At 41.0% G+C, this 21,962-nt stretch overlaps 2 pseudogenes; one reads left to right on the forward strand and one right to left on the reverse strand.

Moving 5' to 3' along the window:
* Nucleotides 1-10,410: 10,410 nt before the first annotated feature.
* On the reverse strand, nucleotides 10,411-12,284 carry LOC117979552 (angiogenic factor with G patch and FHA domains 1-like; annotated as a pseudogene).
* Nucleotides 12,285-13,724: 1,440 nt separating this feature from the next.
* LOC117979696 (retinoic acid receptor responder protein 2-like) lies at nucleotides 13,725-21,172 on the forward strand (annotated as a pseudogene).
* Nucleotides 21,173-21,962: the final 790 nt, after the last annotated feature.

A 21,962-nucleotide genomic window follows, 5' to 3' on the forward strand; every position in this document is an offset into this window, starting at 1 on the left:
AGAATCCCCAGCATCCCCACACTATCAGAGTCTTCTGTAGAATCTAAGCTTGTTTCACCTCCTCCTTATGCTCCTTTCTATCGGCCTTTGCCAGGTACAATAGAGACCAGCCCAGCTGCAGTTACTCACAGTGGGACTTCACACCATCCAGGGCCAGAGAAATTGCTCCCCTTACAGAAAGTCCCAAATGGAGAGAAGACCATCAGAGTGCTTGTTCTACTCTCAATAAATGATCTAATCCAATATAAGCAACAACTCTGATGGCCCTCAGACAACTTCAGCGTATTTACTGGAGGCTTCCAGGCTCTAACTTTGACCACCATTCAACTGTACCATCCATAAATGGACCGAATGACTGCTGCCAACTTAGCTGCACAAAATTTTGCTTATTAGCAAAAAATAGAAAATACTTAAAACGTTTGTTGCTTTCACCATTTTAATGCAAAATACTTTTGCAGCATAAATGTCACCATAAGGTGGAGCCTTGGGAATCCAGTATAAACTGTCTCAGAAAACCTTAATGGGTCCGCAACAAGCAGCAGAGGGTCTCAATAGACTTCAACAATGTCTGGACTCCATGGACACTGTAGTCCGACAAAAGCAAAGAGCCTGGGATCTTCTCCCAGCCGGGCAAAGAGGAACATGTTTATATCTAAAAGAAGAATGCTGTTTTTGAGATCAATCAGCCCGGTTTAGTCCAAGAAAATATTAATAATATCATCACCCAGGCAGACAAAATTGAATCTCTAGGAACTTCCATGGGAACATGAAAGCAATGTCTATTACCTGCCTTACTCTCTTTAATAGTAACAGCCATTACTATACTTTCAGCTTTTACTTTTGTTCCAATTTTGTTTAAAATGTTAACTGATTTCTTGCTCTCTTGCTTATGGCAACTCCATGTTTGCATAATGGTTTTGCAAGGCTTTCAACATTTGGCTGCCAAAATCTTGCCCACTGGTTCCACGAATTACATGGTTTACACCCGGTTAGATCACACAGGAAGAAACTTTAGGGCCCAGACTAGGCAGAAATAACACCCACTCAGCAGGAAACAGCTCCAGAAAAAGTGACCTAGCCCCTCAACCTCCAATATGATTATGACCCTAAGATCTCTTAGGGGGAAACTGAGGCAGAATAGATAGTCAAGAAAATGACCATGATCTCGGGATACAGAAATGTGGGGAAAAGAAAGAGAGATCAGACTGTTACTGTGTCTATGTAGAAAGAAGTAGACATAAGAGACTCCATTTTGCTCTGTACTAAGAAAAATTCTTCTGCCTTGAGATGCTGTTAATCTGTAACCCTAGCCCCAACCCTGTGCTCACAGAGACTTGTGCTGTGTCAACTCAAGGTTTAATGGATTTAGGGCTATGCAGAATGTGCTTTGTTAAAAAAGTGCTTGAAGGCAGTATGCTTGTTAAAATTCATCACCACTCTCTAATCTCAAGTACCCAGGGACACAATACACTGTGGAAGGCCACAGGGACCTGTGCCTAGGAAAGCCAGGTATTGTCCAAGGTTTCTCCCCATGTGATAGTCTGAAATATGGCCTCCTGGGAAGGTAAAGACTTGACCATCCCCCAGCCCGACACCCATAAAGGGTCTGTGCTGAGGAGGATTAGTAAAAGAGGAAGGCCTATTTGCAGTTGAGATAAGAGGAAGGCATCTCTCTCCTGCTCATCCTTGGGCAATGGAATATCTCGCTGTAAAACCCAATTGTATGTTCTATTTACTGAGATAGGAGAAAACTGCCTTAGGACTGGAGTTGAGACATGCTGGTGGCAATACTGTTTTTAATCCATGGAGATGTTTGTATTCATGCACATCAAGGCACAGCACCTTTTCTAACCTTGTTTATGACACAGAGACATTTGTTCACATGTTTTCCTGCTGACCCTCTCCCCACTATTACCCTATTGTCCTGCCATATCCCCCTCTCCAAGATGGTAGAAATAGTGATCAATAAATACTGAGGGAACTCAGACCAGTGCCAGCGTCGGTCCTCTGTATGCTGAGCGCCAGTCCCCTGGGCTCACTTTTCTTTCTCTATACTTTGTCTCTGTGTCTCTTTCTTTTCTCAGTCTCTCATTCCACCTGATGAGAAACACCCACAGGTGTGGAGGGGCAGGCCACCCCTTCATTGAAACTGTGGTAACTGTACAGCCAAAACAATGAGCCTTAGCATTCACATTGTAATTCGGCTCATTCAAGCAAAGCTATCTTCATTAAGGACTTTCTGTTCTAGAGAGCATGTGCATTTTGATTTTACCTGTCCTCAAACTTAACTTTTGCTTATTTTAATAGCAAAAAATACACCCCCCAGCTGGGCACGGTGGCTCACACCTGTACTCCCAGCATTTTGGGAGGCTGAGAAGAATGGATCACTTGAAACCAGAAGCTCAAGACTAGACTGGCCAACATAGTGAAACCCCATCTCAACTAAAAATACAAAAATTAGCCAGGTATGGTGGTGGATGCCTGTAATCCCAGCTACTCAGGAGGCTGAGCACGAGAATGGCATGAACTTGGGAGGGAGAGGTTGCAGTGAGCAGAGATTGCACCACCACACTCCAGCCTGGGCAACAGAGCGAGACTCTGTCTCAAGCAAACAAACAAAAATACACTCCTGGCTAGAGGTCTAAGATGCTAATGAGACATGCAAAATATGAATAAGCATGTACAGCTACTGCACATGTGCACCCAGAAGACCACTCAGAACAGGCTTACTAGCAGCTCCTCTTCCCCCCTCCTTATTAATAATAATGTAAAACTCCCATAAGGGGGTTTCTCCAGCGACAATCCACGCTGTGTCACTCTTATGAGCAGCCCGCCCTGGAATATCTCTCTCACGGTGTACTGTATTCTGAACTTAACTTTCAAAAATCTTTTTTTCCTTTTCCAATAAATTATGCTGTACTTCTTTTCTGTGTGTCTCTTGTTTAAATTATTATAAACTAAGAAAACAAGGACCAAGGTATCACATCAGCTCTCAACACAGCCATAAATCAGCCTCCTTCCTGTGGGCATAGTCCATGCACAAAAGGAGTCACATCACCTAAGTGCTGGACCCAGAGATACGTCACAATTTATCCTGTGCACAAAGTTAAGGTAATAGAGGAGAGTCATATTAAACAGTTTCTGGGCCCAGGGATATGTCACAATGGCTCCTGTGAGCAGAGATCAAGCAGAATAATCACATAACCGGTGTGCTGGACACAGCGATAAGCCACCCTTTCATCTGTGGGCATGACCCAGGCAAGAAAGAAGAGTCACTGCATTTATGTGCTTGCTGCAGAGGTACGTAACAATCTCTCTTATGAGAAAAGCCCAGGTAAGAGAGGAGAGTCACATCTCCAAGGTATTAACGTAGAAATATGTCACAAGAAACTTTTTAGGCAGGGCCCATGCTGGATCTTCTTATCTTCCAGATGTTAGGTGCAGGGATATGTCAGAATACCCAAAATACACAGGGCTTAGTCAGAAAAGGAGAGCCACATCACCTAGGTGCTGGGTCTAGACATATGCCACATCTCTTTTATGGGAAAAGCTCAGGTGAAAAAGCAGTTCGCATCAAATAGTTGTTAGGCCCAGAGATATGTCACATTGCCTCCTGCTTGAAGCCTCTAGGCCAAAGACTCACATCTTCTTGGTGCTAGGCCCGCGTTCATATATAAACATTCAAGCAGAGTTGAAATGGTGGCTCCTTTCTAAACCCAGCTTATAGGCAAGGGAGGACTCTCCTATCCTGACCTAGTTAACTGTAATGATGTTGACTCTCATACCCGGGCTTAATGCCACAGTTACGATCATGGGTCCCTACCAGCAGGAAGGTCTCAAAGTTGATTGCAACTGTCATTCATACTGTATAGTGCCATTGGGTAGTACACAGAGATTGCTAACTGCGCCAAGCACACAGGTGAGACTGTGGCACTCATATGCACACCCAGCCAACAGTAAATATTCTCATCCTCTCACATGAACACAGGTCACTGTTGAGGTTCTGAATCTCACACATGTAGTCAGTCAAAGGTGGGAAAAATTGACATATATGGATACTCATGGGTTGGTGACTCTCAGACCAAGACTCAGCACAACTGTGAGGCTGTGACTTCACTAAGGTGACACAGTCTGCAGAGGAATTGAGGCTCTCATGCACAAATCCAGTCTGGTGTTGAGATGGTTACTCGTGGGCTTAGACCCAACATACAGGAGGTGTTGAATGTCATGCCTACAACTGTGACAGTTGTGGGATTGTTAATCTCATTCCTGGACCATTCTGCAGGTTTCATGATGAAATTTCCCAGTGCCTAGCACCTGAGTGACTTGAAGATCTTCCATGGACCCAGCCCACAGATGGGATATTAACATATTGCTGGATCCAGCACCTTGAGGGTGTAACTCTATTCTCCTTCCTTGGCACTGCCCACAGTGAGCATTTTGACATATCGCTAGACTTTGCACCCAGGCGATGTGAGTCTCCTCTTCTGCCTCGATGCTGCCCACAGGAAGCGTTGTTCTATATAGCTTGGACGGGCACCCAGGTTTTGTGACTCTCCGGCTTGTGCCCATATGGGACACTGTGGTATATTGCTGGGTCCACTACCCAGGTGATGTAACTCCTCTGCCTGGGCCCTGCCTACAAGGGGCATTGTGACAGATCTCTGTGCTCATTGGCCAGGTAATGTGATTCTCTTTTCCTGTCTGGTCCCTTTACACAGAAGGGATTGTGACATGTTGTTGGGCTTAGCACCAAGTTGATGTGAATCTTCTGCCTGGATCAAGTTCACAGTAGGCCTTGTGACATACCTCTGTGTCTATTACCTATTTGATGTGACTCTCCTCTCTTACCTGAACATTGCCCATAAGAGAGATTGTGACATATCTTTGGGCCAAGCACCAGGATGATGTGACTCTTCTCCCTGCCTCGGTCATGCCCACAGAGGGAAGTGTGACTTATAACTGGGCACAGCACACAGGTGAAGTGATTCTTCTGCCTGGTCCCTACCTACAGGAGTCATTGTCAAATACCTCTGGGCCCATCATCTAGACTATGTGACTCTCTACTTCTTCCTAGGGCCTGCTCACATAAGGATTGTGACATATTACTTTGCCCAGTACCTACATGATGTGACTTTTCTCTCATGTCTGGGCTCCGTCTTGGAGATGAATGTGACACACAGCTAGGCCTGGCCCCTAGGTTATGTAACTTCTTTTTCAAAATCCTACTCACCAGGGGCATTGAAACATCTCTCTGGGCACTTCACTTAGGTAATGTTACCCTGTTGCCTGGAGCCTCCCCTCAGGGGGTATTGTGACACATTGCTGGACCCAGTACCTATGTGATATACTCTCCTTTCTTGCCTGGGCCCTGTATACATTGTGTATTGTAATATATGGCTGGGTTCAATGACTAGGTGATGCAATTCTTATGCATAGGCCCTACCCACAGGGACACTGTGACATTTCTTTAGCTCTGACTCTCCTCTTCTGCCTTAGCCCTGCCAAAAACGGAGGTGGTGACATATAACTGGACCTAGCAACCAGCTAATATGGCTCTCCTCTTTTGCCTGCACCCAGCATATTTTGGGTGTTGTGATGTATCATTTATCTCAAAACCTGCAGGATGAAAGGCTCCTGCCTGAGCCCAGCCATCAGTAAAAATTGTCATTCTCCCACATGGACACAGCCCATAATTGAGGTTCTGAATCTCACACCCAGAGGCAGTCAAAAGTTGGAAAGTTGGCTCTCATAAGTGGCTGTTGTCCACAAGTGGGTTTGTGACTCCCTGACCAAGATCCAAAACACTTGTGAGGCTGTGACTCCACTAAGATAACTCAATTTTCAAAAGGTATTAAGGCTCTCATGGAAAAATCCATTCCACCATTGAGAATGTGACTTATGTACATAGACACAACATACAGGAGGGGTTGACTCTCATACCCAGAACCGGCACTTATATGGGATTGTTAATCTCACCCGGGGACATTCCTGCAGGTGTGATTCTGACGTACACCTCTATGTACGTTGCAGTGAGCCGAGATTGCACCACCACACTCCAGCCTGGGCGACAGAGTGAGACTCTCTCAAAAAAGAAAAAAAAAAAAAAAAAACAGGCAATGACTTGCTTCCTGCCTCTGCCTGAAGTTAGGCGTCCCTGACCTCTGCTGGCACCCAGCAGTCAAAGTGGATGGGGTCAGGGGTCAACTCTCAGCCGAGCACAGGCCCCTTCCCCTCTCGATACCCTACACAGGTGAAGCTGCTGGTCATGGCTAACGTGGAGCTGCTCTGTGTCCCACAGTTCCCTGCCGAACCAGTAATATTTCTGGCGTACGGTGTGATGTTTCACTGCATCATACTACACGGTACAGTGTGATGCAGTGAAACATCACATTGTACTCCGTAAACATGTATAATTATCATATGTTAATTATATGATGTTCCACTGCATCATACTACAAGGTACAGTGAGATGCAGTGAAACATCACATTGTACTCCGTAAACACATATAACTATCTTGTGTTAATTACATGATATTTCACTGCATCATACTACACAGTACAGTGTGATGCAGTGAAACATCACACTGTACTCCACAAACATGTAAAATTATGTTAATTATATGATGTTTCACTGCATCACATTGTACCATATACACTGTACAGTGATCCAACCAGAGTAATTAGCATATTTAACACTTTAAACATTTATTTCCTTGTGCTAATAAAGTTCAAAATCCTCGCTTCAAGCTATTATAGAATAAACGGTACATCATTATTAGCTATAGTCATCGTGCTGTGTAATAGAACACCAGGATTTATTCTTCCTAACTGTAACTTTGTAACCCAGTGACAAAGCTCTCCCCACTCCTTCATCCTTCTGCCATCACTAACCTCTGGTAACCACCATCCTACTGTCTACTTCTATGAGACGGACTTCTTCAGATTTCACATGAAAGAGCAAGTGGTCTTTTTCTTTCTGTGCCTGGCTTATTCCACTTAACATAATGTCCTCTAGGCTCATCCATGTTAACACAAATGACAGAACTTCATTCTGTTTTATGACTGAACATTATTCCTGTGTGTGTGTGTGTGTGTGTGTGTGTGTGTGTAACATTTTCTTTGTTCATTCTGTAGATGGGCACTTATACACTGTTGGTAGGAATGTAAATTAGTACAATCATTTCCCATTTCTATAGGGAGAACAGTATGGAGGTTTTTCAATAAATTATAAATAGAACTACCATATGATCCGGCAATCTCATTGCTGGGTTTATATCAAAGGGAAACAAAATAAGCATGTCAAAAAAGATAACTGCATTCTCATGTTTATTAAGCAGTATTCACAATAACCCAAAGCATTATTTCTTCTAAGTATTTCTTAATTTACCTTTTTTTCATATATTTCACCCTAAACTTTTAAAGGATTCATGTCTGGTTTCCAATTTCTGAAACTTACGAGTCACTGATTCTTTGTTGCCTTCCTATTTAGAGAGTCTGGTAAAACAATTAAATGCTTTTTATTTCTTCTCAATCTAATCTTCATATATAAATACATTTATATTTTCTATTAATTTGCCTTCTGTAATATATACGACCACATTAATTGTGATCAGCATTTCACTTTACTAGCCCTCTTTTTGGCTCAGCCTATTTTAATATGTTATTTGTATGTTGTACATTAAATTGTGTTACAACATTTCAATACTTTACTTTTCATTTGCCTCTTTTCCAAAGATAGCTTGACAAGCTCGTAGTTTCTTTCCACATTATTTTGGTTTCTTGTTTTTCCATTATATTGACTTAAACATTTAAATATAAATTTAATATCTGAGATTTATGTGCCATATAATTTCTTCTGATGCTTCACCCCAGTAGCTCATCTCCTTGTGTGCAACATAATTTATAATTTAATCCTCACATATGGGAGACACCGCATTCCAATGCCTGCAGGCAGTTTCTCTTTGTTTATTCCATTTGCCTTGTCAGAAGGGAACAACCCACATGGACCTGACATTCTTGTAATCAGATGCATCTGAGTGGAGCCCTGGCCTCTTAGGTTGATTACTTCTCTGGATCATTACCTTTATTTACTTCCAGTCCTGGGAAGTTTTCTTAATTTCCTTTCAACTATATGATGCATTCTGTGAATTCTTGTAACTTCTTGGTGATTTTAATTGTCTGCATTAAGTGTTTAAAGTATATGATTTTTCTGAAAAGCAGAAATATCCATAGTTGCATATATGAGTGAAATATTTTGCATAGATTTTCTATGGCATCTATCACCATGAGAAATTCCAAGTTTTTTCATTTGAAACACCTCTCTCATCAATAGACCATATTGTAATAATTTGTAGAATGTGATTACTTTTATATCATTAGAAAATTAATTATATATTATGTACATATTTTTGAAATACTCCACTGCAATAAATAGTATATGGTCAGAAGTATTGTTTTCTCTAACATAAAACTAATATGAGTAAAATTATTTACCTGAATTCAGATCTTTTGGCTTCAATGGCCATTCTGCCTCATTAGCACTTCTCTGATCCATAAAAGACATCATTTGTATTTTTTGTTTAATTCATAATTTATTGAAATGAGTAATTTAACATTATAAAGTTTTATGGCAATTTAGGACATTTTCAATAAATATATTGAGCTTGAGGCCCTGGCTAAGTATTCCTTTTGTACTCAAAATCAGATTTTTCTGGCACAACTTCATTGCCTGCAATGGTATTTATAAAAAGTATGAATGCCAGCACATGGACTATTTCAATACTGTACTCATTTGTTCATGTATAAACATTTGATTAGCTATGAAACAAACCAAATACAAATGCTGAATGTATAGTATATATCAACAAATTCAGATTCTTCACCGAAGAAAACAATAAAAGACAAATTTTCTGTGACATGTCACCTGTTCATTAGTTCTTTAATATGATTTAGACTATTCCAAATATAAGAAAATGTATGCATCACTTCATGTTGTCTCAATATTTTTCATCTAGGTCCTGAAGGGCATAAACAAGAATGTATATTGTCAGATTTATTTTTATAGACTTTAGATGTTTCTTTTGCTGTATTTTCTGTGCATACTACTATGAATATATGGAGACAAGGACAAATGAGCATTTAAGTGGTTATATGAATTTTGCTTATATGGCTAATTGCTTATATGGATGTTGTAAATGACAAGATAAAATAGTAAAATTTGATAAACTTATCTGTGCCCTGTGAACTTTAGTTCACTTACTGTATAACTTAATTCAGTCACTAATAATTAGTTTAAAAAGTGTTCTTTAAAAGCTGCAAACCACACTTTATTACACATTTCTGAATCAGGAAGGGGTAAACTGTGACACAGCTTTCTTGTGCCACTGACTTTTTTGGGGAGAGACATTCTGCAATAAGAGTTTCCAAACTCTATTTATAAAAAAGCTTGAGTTTTCTTTTGTGATTAACCTTCACTCCTCAGTCCCCTTTACCCAAGGAATGGTTCCTAGGTCATCTTTTTGAAGTTTAGTTTCTGGAAAGTTTTCAGCAAACCGCTCCTGTGCTTTGTCCCAGTTGTTGTTCTTGTTGTTGTTCTTGTTTCGGAGAAGGTGAGTCTCTTTAATTGAGGACGGTTTGTCTGTCTCCAATCCTGCATGTGTTTGCCGGAGCCGAAGCTGTATTGGAGTTTTTATTCTCCTACCATCCTTCCCCAGACCTTCTCCTGTTTTCAACACATCTTTTTCAACATCTTCTGACCTTTGTCGCCATCAGTAATTTCAGAATGAACAGATGCAGGAGCATCACCTCTTTGGAAATTTCCTTCATTTCCAATCTGCTCCCTATGTTTTCCAGCTCTATCTTTACATTTTTGATTCTCCAGTATCTCATCATCTTTGTAGTCTGTATTCTGTAAACCATATTTTACTCATATATTTTTAAAATCCTTTGCTTCTTTCCAACTAGTTTCCTTCTTAGTTAATGATGGACCAACAAATGATTCATCTTTTTTATCAAGGAAAAGGTAAGCTCTATCATGCCCTGGTTCACATCCAACACAGCTATTACTGCCAGGGTGAATGTAATAAGATAACACAGTGTCTCCAATTTTCACTTTATCCCCAAGCTCAGGTTCATAAGGGTCACATTTAGTTTTCAGCTGAACAATCCATTTTACATTAACAATTGTTCCATTTTGACTGCCTGATCCAAAAGGACATAACTTTGTAAGTCATGGTCAACATAAATTTCTTCATGAAACTTATACTAACTTCAGGGATTCGAAGAGTATGCTCCATGTCATTTTCTCTTCCAATTGTAGCAGATTTTACAGCAGTAATGATGAAGAATGATCCTGTCTGTAACACAGGTGATCTAATGACAATTACTCTCATATATGAGGGCCACACTTTTTCCTCATCTTCCTCCTCAGTATCTTTTGCAGTTGCATTGCCTTTACTGGTAATGACTTCATCATAACTACCCTCGGTCTGACAGTCTGTAATTTCACCTTCTTCTGGTTCACTATCAGTCTCTGTGATTTTCTCATCCTTAAAAATGAATTGAGATGTTTTCATTAAGAGGAGATTCCATAGTATTTCCACTAACTGGAACAGTGAATTTTGGGGGATTATTTTTGCGATGAATGCCTATTTTGGCTTTTTTTTTTCACATTTGTGAAATTGTCTTTCCCATTGCAGCTTGTATGTTCAACACTGAAGGCTTCTTGATCCTCTGAATTCAAATCCTTTTCCTCAATTTTTTTTGTAGAAGAATCTGGATCCTTTCTTTTCTCAATTTTTTATTTTTGTTTTGTGCTATAAGTCTGATAAGGTTGCAAATCTACTCGAGAATGAAACCGATAGCGACCACTTTCCACATCACACTAGCAATAAATGAAATCATAATATATTTGATTCTCAGAATCTTAATAGAAACCCGTGCTGTGGTCAAAATACAGTCCAGTATTTTCATCATAACTAAATCCAGTCTGTGATAAAGCCCCGCTTCTGTTGCAGCTCTCAAACTTCCAGCTAATGACGAACCTTCTAAGGACGTATCTTGTGCTGCTAATGCAGATGCTGGCTCCTGTGAATTTGAGGCAAATGACCCACTTGTCTACATTTAACATTTGGTGTCCTATCAGTACCAGGGTGAGCATCATTTTCTATTTATAACTGGTCGTTAGAATTCAAAGCAGGAGTTTCAATATCCTGATCTTGCTGATTTGACAGTTCAGTCACTCACTTTATTTGGAAGACGTCACTCACTTTATTTGGAAGACTAACATCATTACAGTAGGTCTGATAATAATCTGAGATTGACCAAGGAGCATGGTTCTCTGCGAGTACTTCTACATCAGACTTTTATTATCTCCATTTTTCCCACAGCGGAGTACATTACTGAGTTCTTCCAGTTGCGTGCGGAGCTCCTGGCGGTTGCTCGTGTCGCTCTGAGCAGCCGTCCTGTGCGAGGCCATAGTTACTCCCGTTCCCGCACCTGCCGCCTGCAGCTCCGCGTTCGGGTTCCAGCTTCTCCGCCCTCCTTCTCTGCTGGGCCAGCTCGGGCTGGGGGAGGGGGAGGAGCGGCCACAGCGAAGACGCTGGTGGCGGGTACGGGCCCGAGGCCGTGAGTTCGGGACCAGAGGACTGCGGCCTCGGAGGGGCTGCGCGGGGCCGAAGCGGGGGCCGGCGGAGCCACAGCCATGGGGGCGCGCGGGCAGCCACAGGCAGCCTCCCCGGCCAGGAGGCCCCGAAACGCGGAGCCTAACGGGGCTGCCGCAAGAGCAAGGGGACAGCGATGGCCCTGCCTGATCTGTGCGGCCTGGAATCCTGGGAATGACTGTACCTTCCCCAGCCACGGGGGCCGCGGGAGGAGCGTCGAAGTCCAGGGGCCAGAAGCGCTCCCGTTGTTCCCGAGTTGAGCTGGAAACAGTGGCCAAGCGTGTTTTAAATCGAGTTTCCCTGTGGCTAGATATGATCTGCTGGTTACTCTTATTTTTTTTCTCCATTCGTTGAGCTATGATTGACAAATTGAAAAGTGTGTATTTTTAGGGTGTACAATAGAGTGTTTTGAGATGTCAGTAGTCTTTAAATTACCTCAGTTACGCTAGTTAGCATATCTATCCCCTCACATAGTGAATACGTTTCTGTGTGTGGTGAGAGCACCTGAGATCTAGTCTTGTAGCAAATTTCAAGTACACAGTATTGTTAACTATAGTCACTATTCTGTACATTAGGTCCCAGCGGTTACTCACCTTGTAACTGAAGGTGAGCCCCTTCCATGGAAATCTCCCCACTTTCCCCACTTCCTAGCCCACGGGAACCACTGTTCTACTGTTTCCATGGCTTTTTTTTTTTTTTTACTTTTTTAGATTTTACATACAAACGAGATCATGCAGTAGTTGTCCTTCTGTAGTCGGCTTATTTCACTCAGCATAATGTCTTCAAGATTTATCAATATTGTTGTAGATGAAAGAGTTTCATTTTTATTAAAGCTGAAATTATGTATCCCTCAGTTTATTTATCTGTATCAGAGGAGTGCAGATACCCTTGATGATCCTGATTTTATGTCCTTTGGCTATATACTCCGAATTGGGATTAATGGTAGTTCTAGTTTAAAAATTTTAAGGAACCTCCATACTGTTTTTCATAATAGTTGCACCAATTGACATCCTCAGCAACAGTGTACAAGTGTTCTCTTTTTCTACACCCTAACGCTTTTTATCTTTTGACTGTTTGATAATAGGCATCCAAACACCACGATAAGGTGATACCTCATTGTGATTTTGATTTTAATTACTCTGATAATTAGTGATGTTGAGCATTTTTTATATACCTGCTGGCCATTTGTATATCTTTGGAAAAATTGCTATTTCTATATTTTGCCCAATTATTAATCAAGAAATTGCTTTTAATTCTGCTGTGGGTTTTTTGTATTGATTAGTATGATATATATTTTGGATAGTAACATATTATCCTACATATGGTTTACAAATATTTTCTCCCATTCCATATAATGCCTTTATATTTTGCTGATTGTTTCCTTTATTGTGCAGAAACTTTTTACTTTGACATAGTTCCACTTGTTCATTTTTGCTTTTGTTGACTGTGTTCTTGGTGTCAAATCCAAAACATCATTGCCATGACCAGTGTCAAGGAGGTTCCCCCCCCCTTTTTTTAGAGGATTCATGATTTCAGTTCTTATGTTTAAGTCTTTATTTCATTTCAAATTCATTTTGTGATGACATGAGAGAAAGGTTCACTTTTTTCTGTGCATATCTAGTTTTTCCTACACCACTCCTTGATGTGTTTATCCTTTCTCCATTCTGTGGGATTGGTTGACTGTATATCTGTGAGTTTATTTCTGGGTCCTCTATTCTGTTTTATTGGTTTTTATGTAGGTGCTATACTATATTAATGACTACAGCTTTGTAATATAGTTTGAAATCAGGAAGTGTAAGGCTTTCAGCCTTTTTGTTCTTCTCAGTATTTGGCTATTTGAGGTCTTTTGTGATTCCCTACTAATTTTTAAATTGTTGTTCTATATTTTTAATAAAATGGCATTAAAATTTTGAAAGAAATTTAACTCTGTAGATCACTTTGTGTAGTATGGATATTTTAATAATGTTAATTTTTAGAATCCATGAACACATATTTCCCATTTTGTATTTTTCATTTTCTTTCCTCAACATTTTATAGTTTTCAGTATGCAGATCTTTCATATTCTTTGTTAACTCATTCCTAAGTATTTCATTCTATTTGATAATATTGTAAATGGAACTATCTTTATTCCTGTTTCAGATATTTTGTTGTTACTGTAAAAAAATGCAACTGATGTTCATATGTTAATATTGTATCCTGAAAATTTACTGACTTAGTTGGTTAGTTATAACAGGTTTTTTTTTTTTTCTGGTAAAATGGTGGGTATTCTGAATTCTGGTTAAACTTTAAATTGATAGTTGCTATTATCATTTCAAAATTATTTAAAATATGACCAGATGGATTCCTGCTTTCATGAATTCAATGGAATTCAAATCTTCCCATTTAAAATAATTTTGTCTGGTTGACCTAGGCCCCGGGGATCGGGGGCACCCCGTGGGAACCCGGAGATTCGCTTGGGGGTGGGAGGGAGAAGCCGTCAGAGAGGGGGCTGAGCTGGGGAAGGAGAGAGGGGCTCCGGGGACAGCGGGAGGAGAGAGGGTCGTGTCGGAGGTGGGGAGAGAGAATGGGCTAGAAAAGGAGGAAGGGTGAGAGTGGGCAACAGGACGGCTTCCCGGCGCGGCAGGGAACTTTGCTGAAACTGCGGGCCCCAGGGAACAGCGCGGGCAGGGTGGGAGGGAGTAGAGAGGACCCAGCACACCCCAAGGTCAGTGTGGAGAAAGGGACATTTCCCGGTTCCTTCGCCTCTGCCCAGGGTTCTGCGGGCATGGCCCACCCCTCCAGGGGCAGGGGAGGAGGTGGCTCCCGGCAGGCTCGGAGAACTAAGGGGCGCACACCCGCTTCGCAGGGCCGGGGTGACAGGGGAAGCCTGAGAGGGCTGCGGATCTCGCTGGCCCAGTGGGTGGGCGCGGGGGACGCGGGAGGGGCCGAGCTCACAGGGCCAGCGCCGGGGCCTGCAGGTGGCCCTGGAGGAATCTTCAAGCACCCGCCCGTGCAGCGGGCCTTCCGGGAGACCAGTGTGGACAGCGCCCTGGACACGCCCTTCCCAGCTGGAACATTTGCGAGGCTGGAATTTAAGCTCCGGCAGACAGAGAAGCAGCCGGAGGAAAGACTGGAAGAAACCCAAGTGCAAAGTCCAGCCCGAGAGGAGGAAGCAGAAATGCCTGACCTGCGTCAAACTGGAATGTGAGGATAAGGTTCTGGGCAGGATGGTTCGCTGCCCTCCAGAGGCGCAGACTCGGCGGGAGCCTGAGGAGCACCAGGAGGCCGGGTGCAGCCGGGCGGGGCGGGCGGTGAGGACCCCACAGCTGCTGCTTCCCTGCACAGTTCGCCTTCTCCAAGGCCCAGCCCCCAGCGGAGCCCAGCACTGAATCGCATGGCGCCCCCTGGAGCCCTGGCGGGGGTAACCAGTGGAAGACCCCACCTCCCAGGGAGAGGACCCCACTGTAACCCCAGATAATGAAACTGCTCTCTCCCCCAAAAAAATAAATAAATAATTTTGTCTGGTCTTTGAAAATGTGTATCCTCTGTGTACTGGTCAAAATGCTGCCCATTTATCTATATGCCTAATTAGTCAAACTTTTTATTGAAGTTATTTAACATTCTTTTTTATTATGAAACAAAACAGTAAATTTGTTAATGGTTTTAATATCACCTAATATGATTGAAAATATGTCAATTTGTCATTGTCAATGAATCTTTGTGTTATTTATTTTACTTTGTTACATATTCTGTCCATAAAGGTCTAAGTGGCTTAGAATCTTGCCTAATATATTGTATGTGCTAAGTACTAACAACTCTAATTCATCAAATTATCTTTCTATGCCATTCTTAAAATACAATATTATTTTTTATTTATTTTTGTTAAATTTTTTTGCTTTATTTATTTATGAAAATTATGAAGTCTATTCAGTTTGTCCTCTTGATAAAAGCCAAAGTTTTTTTTTCCTCTCTCTTTTTTTTTTTTTTTTTTTGAGACGGAGTCTCCCTCTATTCCCCAGGCTGGAGTGCAGTGACGCAATCTCGGCTCGCCACAACCTCCGCTTCCCGGGTTCAGGTGATTCTCCTGTCTCAGCCTCCTGAGTAGCTGGGACTACAGGCGTGCTCCACCATGCCCGGTTAATTTTTTTTTTTTTTTAGTAGAGACGGGGTTTCACTGTATTGGCCAGTCTGGTCTTGAACTCCTGACCACGTGATCTGCCCGCCTCAGCCTCCCAAAGTGCTGGGATTATAGGCTTGAGCCACCGCGCCAGGCCTTTTTTTTTTTTTTTAATCTCTTTATTAATACGTTAGAGAGTACAAATGCAGCTCCCTTACAGAAGCATGTTGCATAGGGATCAAGTATGGGCTTTTGGTGTGACAATCATCTGAATGTTGTTTATTGTCCCAATTAGTTATTTTCTCATTCCTAAACCCTCTCCAACCTCCCATCTTTCTGAGTCTCCAGTGTCTATTTTTCCAGTCTCTATATCCAAGTGTATGCATAATTGAGTTCCCACTTGCAAGTGAAAAAATACAGAATTAGATTTTCTGTTTCTGAGTTTTTTCACTTACAATAATGGCCTCTGGTTTTATTCATGTTGTTGCAAAAGACATGATTTTATTCTTCTTCATGGCTGAGTAGCATTCCATGTTATACTTGTATAGCACATTTTCTTTATTCGATTATTGATCGATAAATTTAAATTGATTTCATGTGTTGGCTATTGTGAATAGTGCTGTGATAAACATGTGAGCATGGGTATTTTCTTTATGTAACAAATTATTTTCCTTTGGGTATATACCAAGTAGTGGGAATGCTGAATCAAATGGAAGTTCTATTTTTAGTCTATTTTGAAATCTCCATACTGTTTTCCATAGAGATTGTAGAAAGTTACTTTCCCGCAAACAATGTATAAGTGTTCTCTTTTCTCTGTATCCTTGCCGATAGCTCATTTTTCTGCTTTTTAGTAATAGCCATTCTGCCTAGTGTAAGTTGGTATCTCATAGTGGTTTTTAATTGGCATTCCTCTGATCATTGACAACGTTGAGCATCTTTTACGTGCTAGTTGACCATTGACCATCAGTGTCTTTTTTTTTTAATGTTCATGTTCTTTGCTTGCTTTTTAATGAGGTTATCTTTTTTATTTTTGTTAAGCTGTTTGAGTTCCTTGTATATTCTGGACATTAGATCTTTGTCACATGCAAAACTTGTAAACGTTTATCTCATTCCATAGGTTTTCTGTTCACTGTGTTAATTAAAAAGCTCATTTTCAGGAGCTTTTTAGTTTGAGTTCCTTTTGTCTATTTTTGTTATTTCAATGTCTAGAAGAGTTTATCCTAGAGTTTCTTCTAGCATTTTTATAGTTTCAGGTCTTACATTTTAGTCTTTTAATCCATATTGAGTTGATTTTTGTATATGGTGGGACATAGGGGTCCCATTCCATACTTCTGCATACGGCAATATAATTTTTCCAGCACAATTTATTGAATAGGATGTCATTTCTCCAGTGTATGTTTTTGTTGACTTTGTAAAAGATCAGTTGTTTGTAGGTATGTGGCTTTATTTCTAGGTTCTCTATTCTGTACCATTGATCTATGTGTCAATTTATATCAGTACCATGTTGTTTTGGTTACTACAGCCTTCTAACATAATTTTAAGTCAGATAATGTAACATCTCCATCTTTATTCTCTTTGCTTAGATTTGCTTTGGCTATTCAGGCTCTTTTTGTGGTTCCATGTGAATTTTAGTGTTTTTTTTTTTCTAATTTTATAAAAAATAACATTGGCATTTTGGTAGGAATTGCATTTAATATGTAGATTGCTTTGGGCAGTAGAGTCATTTTAATGATCATAATTCTTCCAATCCATGAGCATGGGATGTTTTTCTCATTTGTGTCATGTACAATTTCTTTCATCAGTGTTTTGTAGTTTTCCTTGTAGGGATCGTTCATCTCTTTGACTAATTGTATTTCTAAGCATTTTACCTTTTTTGTAGCTATTGTAAAAGGAAGTGACTTTTTAATTCAGTTCTCAGCTTGATCATCGTTAGTGTATAAAAATGCTACCAATTTTTGTACATTGATTTTTGCATCCTGAAACATTATTAAATTTATTTATCAAATCTAAGAGTTTTTTTGGTGGTCTTTAGAATTTTTGTATATATGATATTATATAATTAACAAAGAGGGACAATTTGACTTTCTAATTACAACCACATAGATGCTCCCACCAAGACCAATAGACAGAGTCTCTGGGGAGGGCACAGGTGATGGTATTTCTTTAAGCTGGCCGTGTGATTATGACTGGAAGCATGGGCCGAGAGCCACTTAGCTAAGCATTGCCTTTCAAGTTTTTCTTTCTTTTCTTTTCTTTTCTTTTCTTTCGACAGAGTTTTCACTCATTGTCCAGGCAGGAGTGCAGTGGCACCATCTTGGCCCATGGCAACCTCCACCTCCCAGGTTTGAGTGATTCTGCAGTCTCAGCCACCCGAGTAGCTAGGATTATAGGCACCAGCCACCACATCTGGCTAATTTTTGTATGTTTTAGTAGAGACATGATTTAGCCATGTTGCCCAGGCTGGTCTTGAACTCCTGACCTCAGGTGATCTGCCCACTTCAGCCTCCCAAAATGTTGGGATTACAGGCGTGAGTCACCATGCCCGACTCTCAAGTTTCAATGTGCCTATGAATTATTTCTGATTCCAGGCTCTCTCTTAGTGATGTGATTCTGCAGGTTTGGAAGGGGTCCATGAATTGGCTTCTTTAAAAAGTCTCCTCTTAATGCTGATGTTTTTTCCACTACATCCAATATAGTAGCACTCAGCTAGAGAAAGTAGGCACAGCACAGAGCTCCTGACACCCAACACTGTTACCACAACACAAATACTTTTGGCCCAAAGTGGAAGCCACCAATCGCCATTTTCAAACATGTCATTTTCTGCTGGCTCTTTACAGTTTAGAAAGCCTAGAGAAGGCATCAATGTTTGAGTAAGTCTGCATTTGGAAAACATGTACACGTGAGTTAATACAATGTTTATTGAGCACATACCATGTGTTCAGAAGTCTGTTACAGAGCAATGTTCAGGAAACATTACATGATGTGAGTTAATCCTCATAGCACCCTGGGGGTTGGGTGCTAAGTTTTCTGTAATTTTCAGGATTTAAATGAAGGGCCTAGCATTTGTATTTTTTCTTCCATTTTAAAAAATTATTTACCTGGAAAATAAAATGTGCAGAATAAAAGCTATATTGACAGATGAGAGGGATAGAGAAAAAAGGGTGAACTGTTCAGAGAGATGTTTTATATTTATATTTACCTTTTTGTGCCTTGTGGAGCAGCTACTGAATTTGCAGGAATGGAAAACAAATTGCTAGGTGGGGTGTCTCTAGAAGCACTGGCTTCAATGAAAAAGAAATTATAGCCCCCAAATATAGAATTATTTGCTTCCATTTATCTGCTTTTCCATTTTAGGAAATTGTGGGCACCAGCTCAGGAGAGGCAGCAGGAGCCCCCACCCGAATCTCTGGTCTCCTTTAATCAGTTCTGTGAGAGAAGATTCTAGGGTGAGGCCAGACCTAGATGAAGCCATAGAAGAGGGTGGATCTGGGCAGGGCTGGAACAGAAAGTGGACCCCATGTTTCTGATGTTCATGCTGGTGGAGTATTTCCAGTTCTGTCTTTCCTAAGCCTGCCCAACAGAGACTTAACTCTTAGAGCTTGTGTAATTTTAATCTGTTTTAGCCACTTCCCTGTCAATTTTTATAACACATGATAATAAGAAACTTAACCAAAACTCTTAGGGTTTTTTAGGACAATTATATGAGAAGCTAAAAACTTATTTTTACCAAGATAAAAGAAATAGAAATAATCACAACAATAACAATAATTCTTCTGTCCATGAATAGCCCTTCAGGTAGTGACATCGGAACTCAAGGAACAGCATAAGGGAAATGGAGCAAATGCAGCCAAGGCCCCCTGTGCAGCTCCCTTCTCCCTTCCAATTACAGGATGCTGAATTCAACCATTAATCCATTTCCCTTCTGACTACAGGATGCTGAATTCAGCCATTAATCCATTTCCCTCCCAACCACAGGATGCTGAATTCAGCCATTAATCCATTTCCCTTCTGATCACAGGATGCTGAATTCAGCTATTAATCTGTTTGCTCTAGATGAAAAGTTTCTGGACAATAGAAACCATGAATTCTTCATCTGTTTTTCTGATGGTCATGTGATGTAGTTTAGATGTCCCTTCCAAATCTCATATTGAATTTTAATCCCCAATGTGGCTGGTGGGGCCTGGGGAGGAGGTGGTTGAATCACCCGGTGAGTCCCTCATGGCTCTGTGCCATCCTTGTGATAGTGAGTACTCGCGAGATCTGGTTGTTTAGAAGTGTGGCCCATCCCTTCCTCATCTTTCTTGTTTCTGCTTCTACCATGTGAGATGCCTGCTTCTCTTTCACCATGATTGTAAGCTTCCCCAGGCCTTCCCAGAAGCAGACGCTGGTGCTATGCTTCCTCTACAGCCTGCAGAACCATAAGCCAATCAAACTCTTTTCTTATAAATTACCCAGTCTCAGATTTTTTAAATAGCAATGCAAGAATAGCTTAATACATCATATGAAAAGAAAGCAATTGATATATTTACCAGTTTGAGTATTTACCAGTTTGAGTATTTACCAGTTTGAGTCTCCAGATCTCTGCCTTGCTTCAACTCAAAGAACAGGAAGGGAGCAACCCCCATCTACTGCTCCTGATCATGGGAGAATCTTCAGTTCATCTTAAAACATTTCAGTCAAAAGCCCCGTGTTTTATGTAGAAGAAGGAGGGTGTCTGAAAGAATGGGTCTCTTTCTTTATTTTTATTTCTGAGACAGGGTCTCTTTCCCTGTCATTCTGGCTGGGGTGCAGTGGCTCACTGCAGCTTTGACATTCTGTGCTCCAGCGATTCTCCCACCTCAGCCTCCCAAGTAGCTGGGACCACACGTGCACACTACCACCACCAGATAATATTTGTATTTTTGGCAGAGATGAGGTTTTGTTATGTTGAGCAGGCTGGTCTTGAACTCCTGAGCTCAAGTGATCCTCCAGCCTCTGCCTTTCAAAGTGCTGGAATTACAGGTGTAAGCCACCACACCGGGCAGATGGGTCTTAACTGATTTTAATCAGGGTACCTAAGCATGGAAGACATGCCCTTAATTTTTTTCCTAATACAATATTTGACAGTTATATAACTATGATTTTTTTATTCCTGTGATTCATAAGGATATGATAGTAAAAGGCCTTGAAAGCCTGTAGGAAAAAAGTGCTATATTGTGCTTGAAACCACCTTTTACTCTGAAAGCAAGTGCCATCCAGGTACATCTGTTGAGAAGATATTTTCTCCTGTTGCATTTTAGCCAAACAGCTGAGTGTGTCTTGAAGTTGTTTTTTGATTTTTAACAGGACAAGTGTATTTTCTAAGACCCCAAACTCAGGAGTGGCCATGGGGCAAATCACAGCTGCACACATAAAATGCATGAGCAGCAAATGCATTTCTCTCCCTGAACCAGGGGATTTTCCCCCTGGGTGCACATGAGAATCACCAGGGAGGCTTTTAAAATTACCTAAACTCAAAAGGCAATAGATAAATGAATTCAGAATCCCTGCAGTGGAACCTGAGCCACAGTGCTGTTTAAAGCTCTCTGGGTGACTATGAGGTACAACCAAGCCCCCAAACTGCTGCTTTAAATCAGCCTCTTCCGGTGAACTAGTGGCAAATGGTTTCCTGAAATGAATGGTTTAAATCAGCCTCTTCCAGTGAACTAGTGGCAAATGGGTTCCTGAAATAAATGGAAAGATTTGCTCCTGGGTTGTGGTCTTCTGATCTTACCTGCATTACCTACTTTTCCTTGCTGCACTGACCTCTGTTACACATTTTATTCCTGATTCAATCCAGTTCTACTCATACCAAATGCATATTATGCACTAGGTGCCCTTGCATTGCTGAACCTCACTGTGGGGAGAGTACTTCGCCGAATAATAATTGCATCCTAAAAAAACTCAAAATACTGGACTCGAATGATCCTCCTGCCTTGGCCTCCCAAAGAGCTGAGACTGTAGGCATGAGCCACCGTGCTTGGCCTATACCCTAAAAAATTAAAACTATCTTACTTACTAAATTGATGTAAACATGGGAAGACCTAGAAGGTCACTGAAGTGTTAGGACATAAGTAAATACCTTGGAATATTAATATCCATCTGATGATGCCATGAGCAAACATGTCCCACTTTAAAACAATACAAAACAGTGCTATTATTCTGAGATATGATGTTAAAATTTT

The sequence above is a fragment of the Pan paniscus genome, chromosome 2, assembly GCF_029289425.2.
Source record: "Pan paniscus chromosome 2, NHGRI_mPanPan1-v2.0_pri, whole genome shotgun sequence".
NCBI classification, from domain to species: Eukaryota; Metazoa; Chordata; class Mammalia; order Primates; family Hominidae; genus Pan; species Pan paniscus.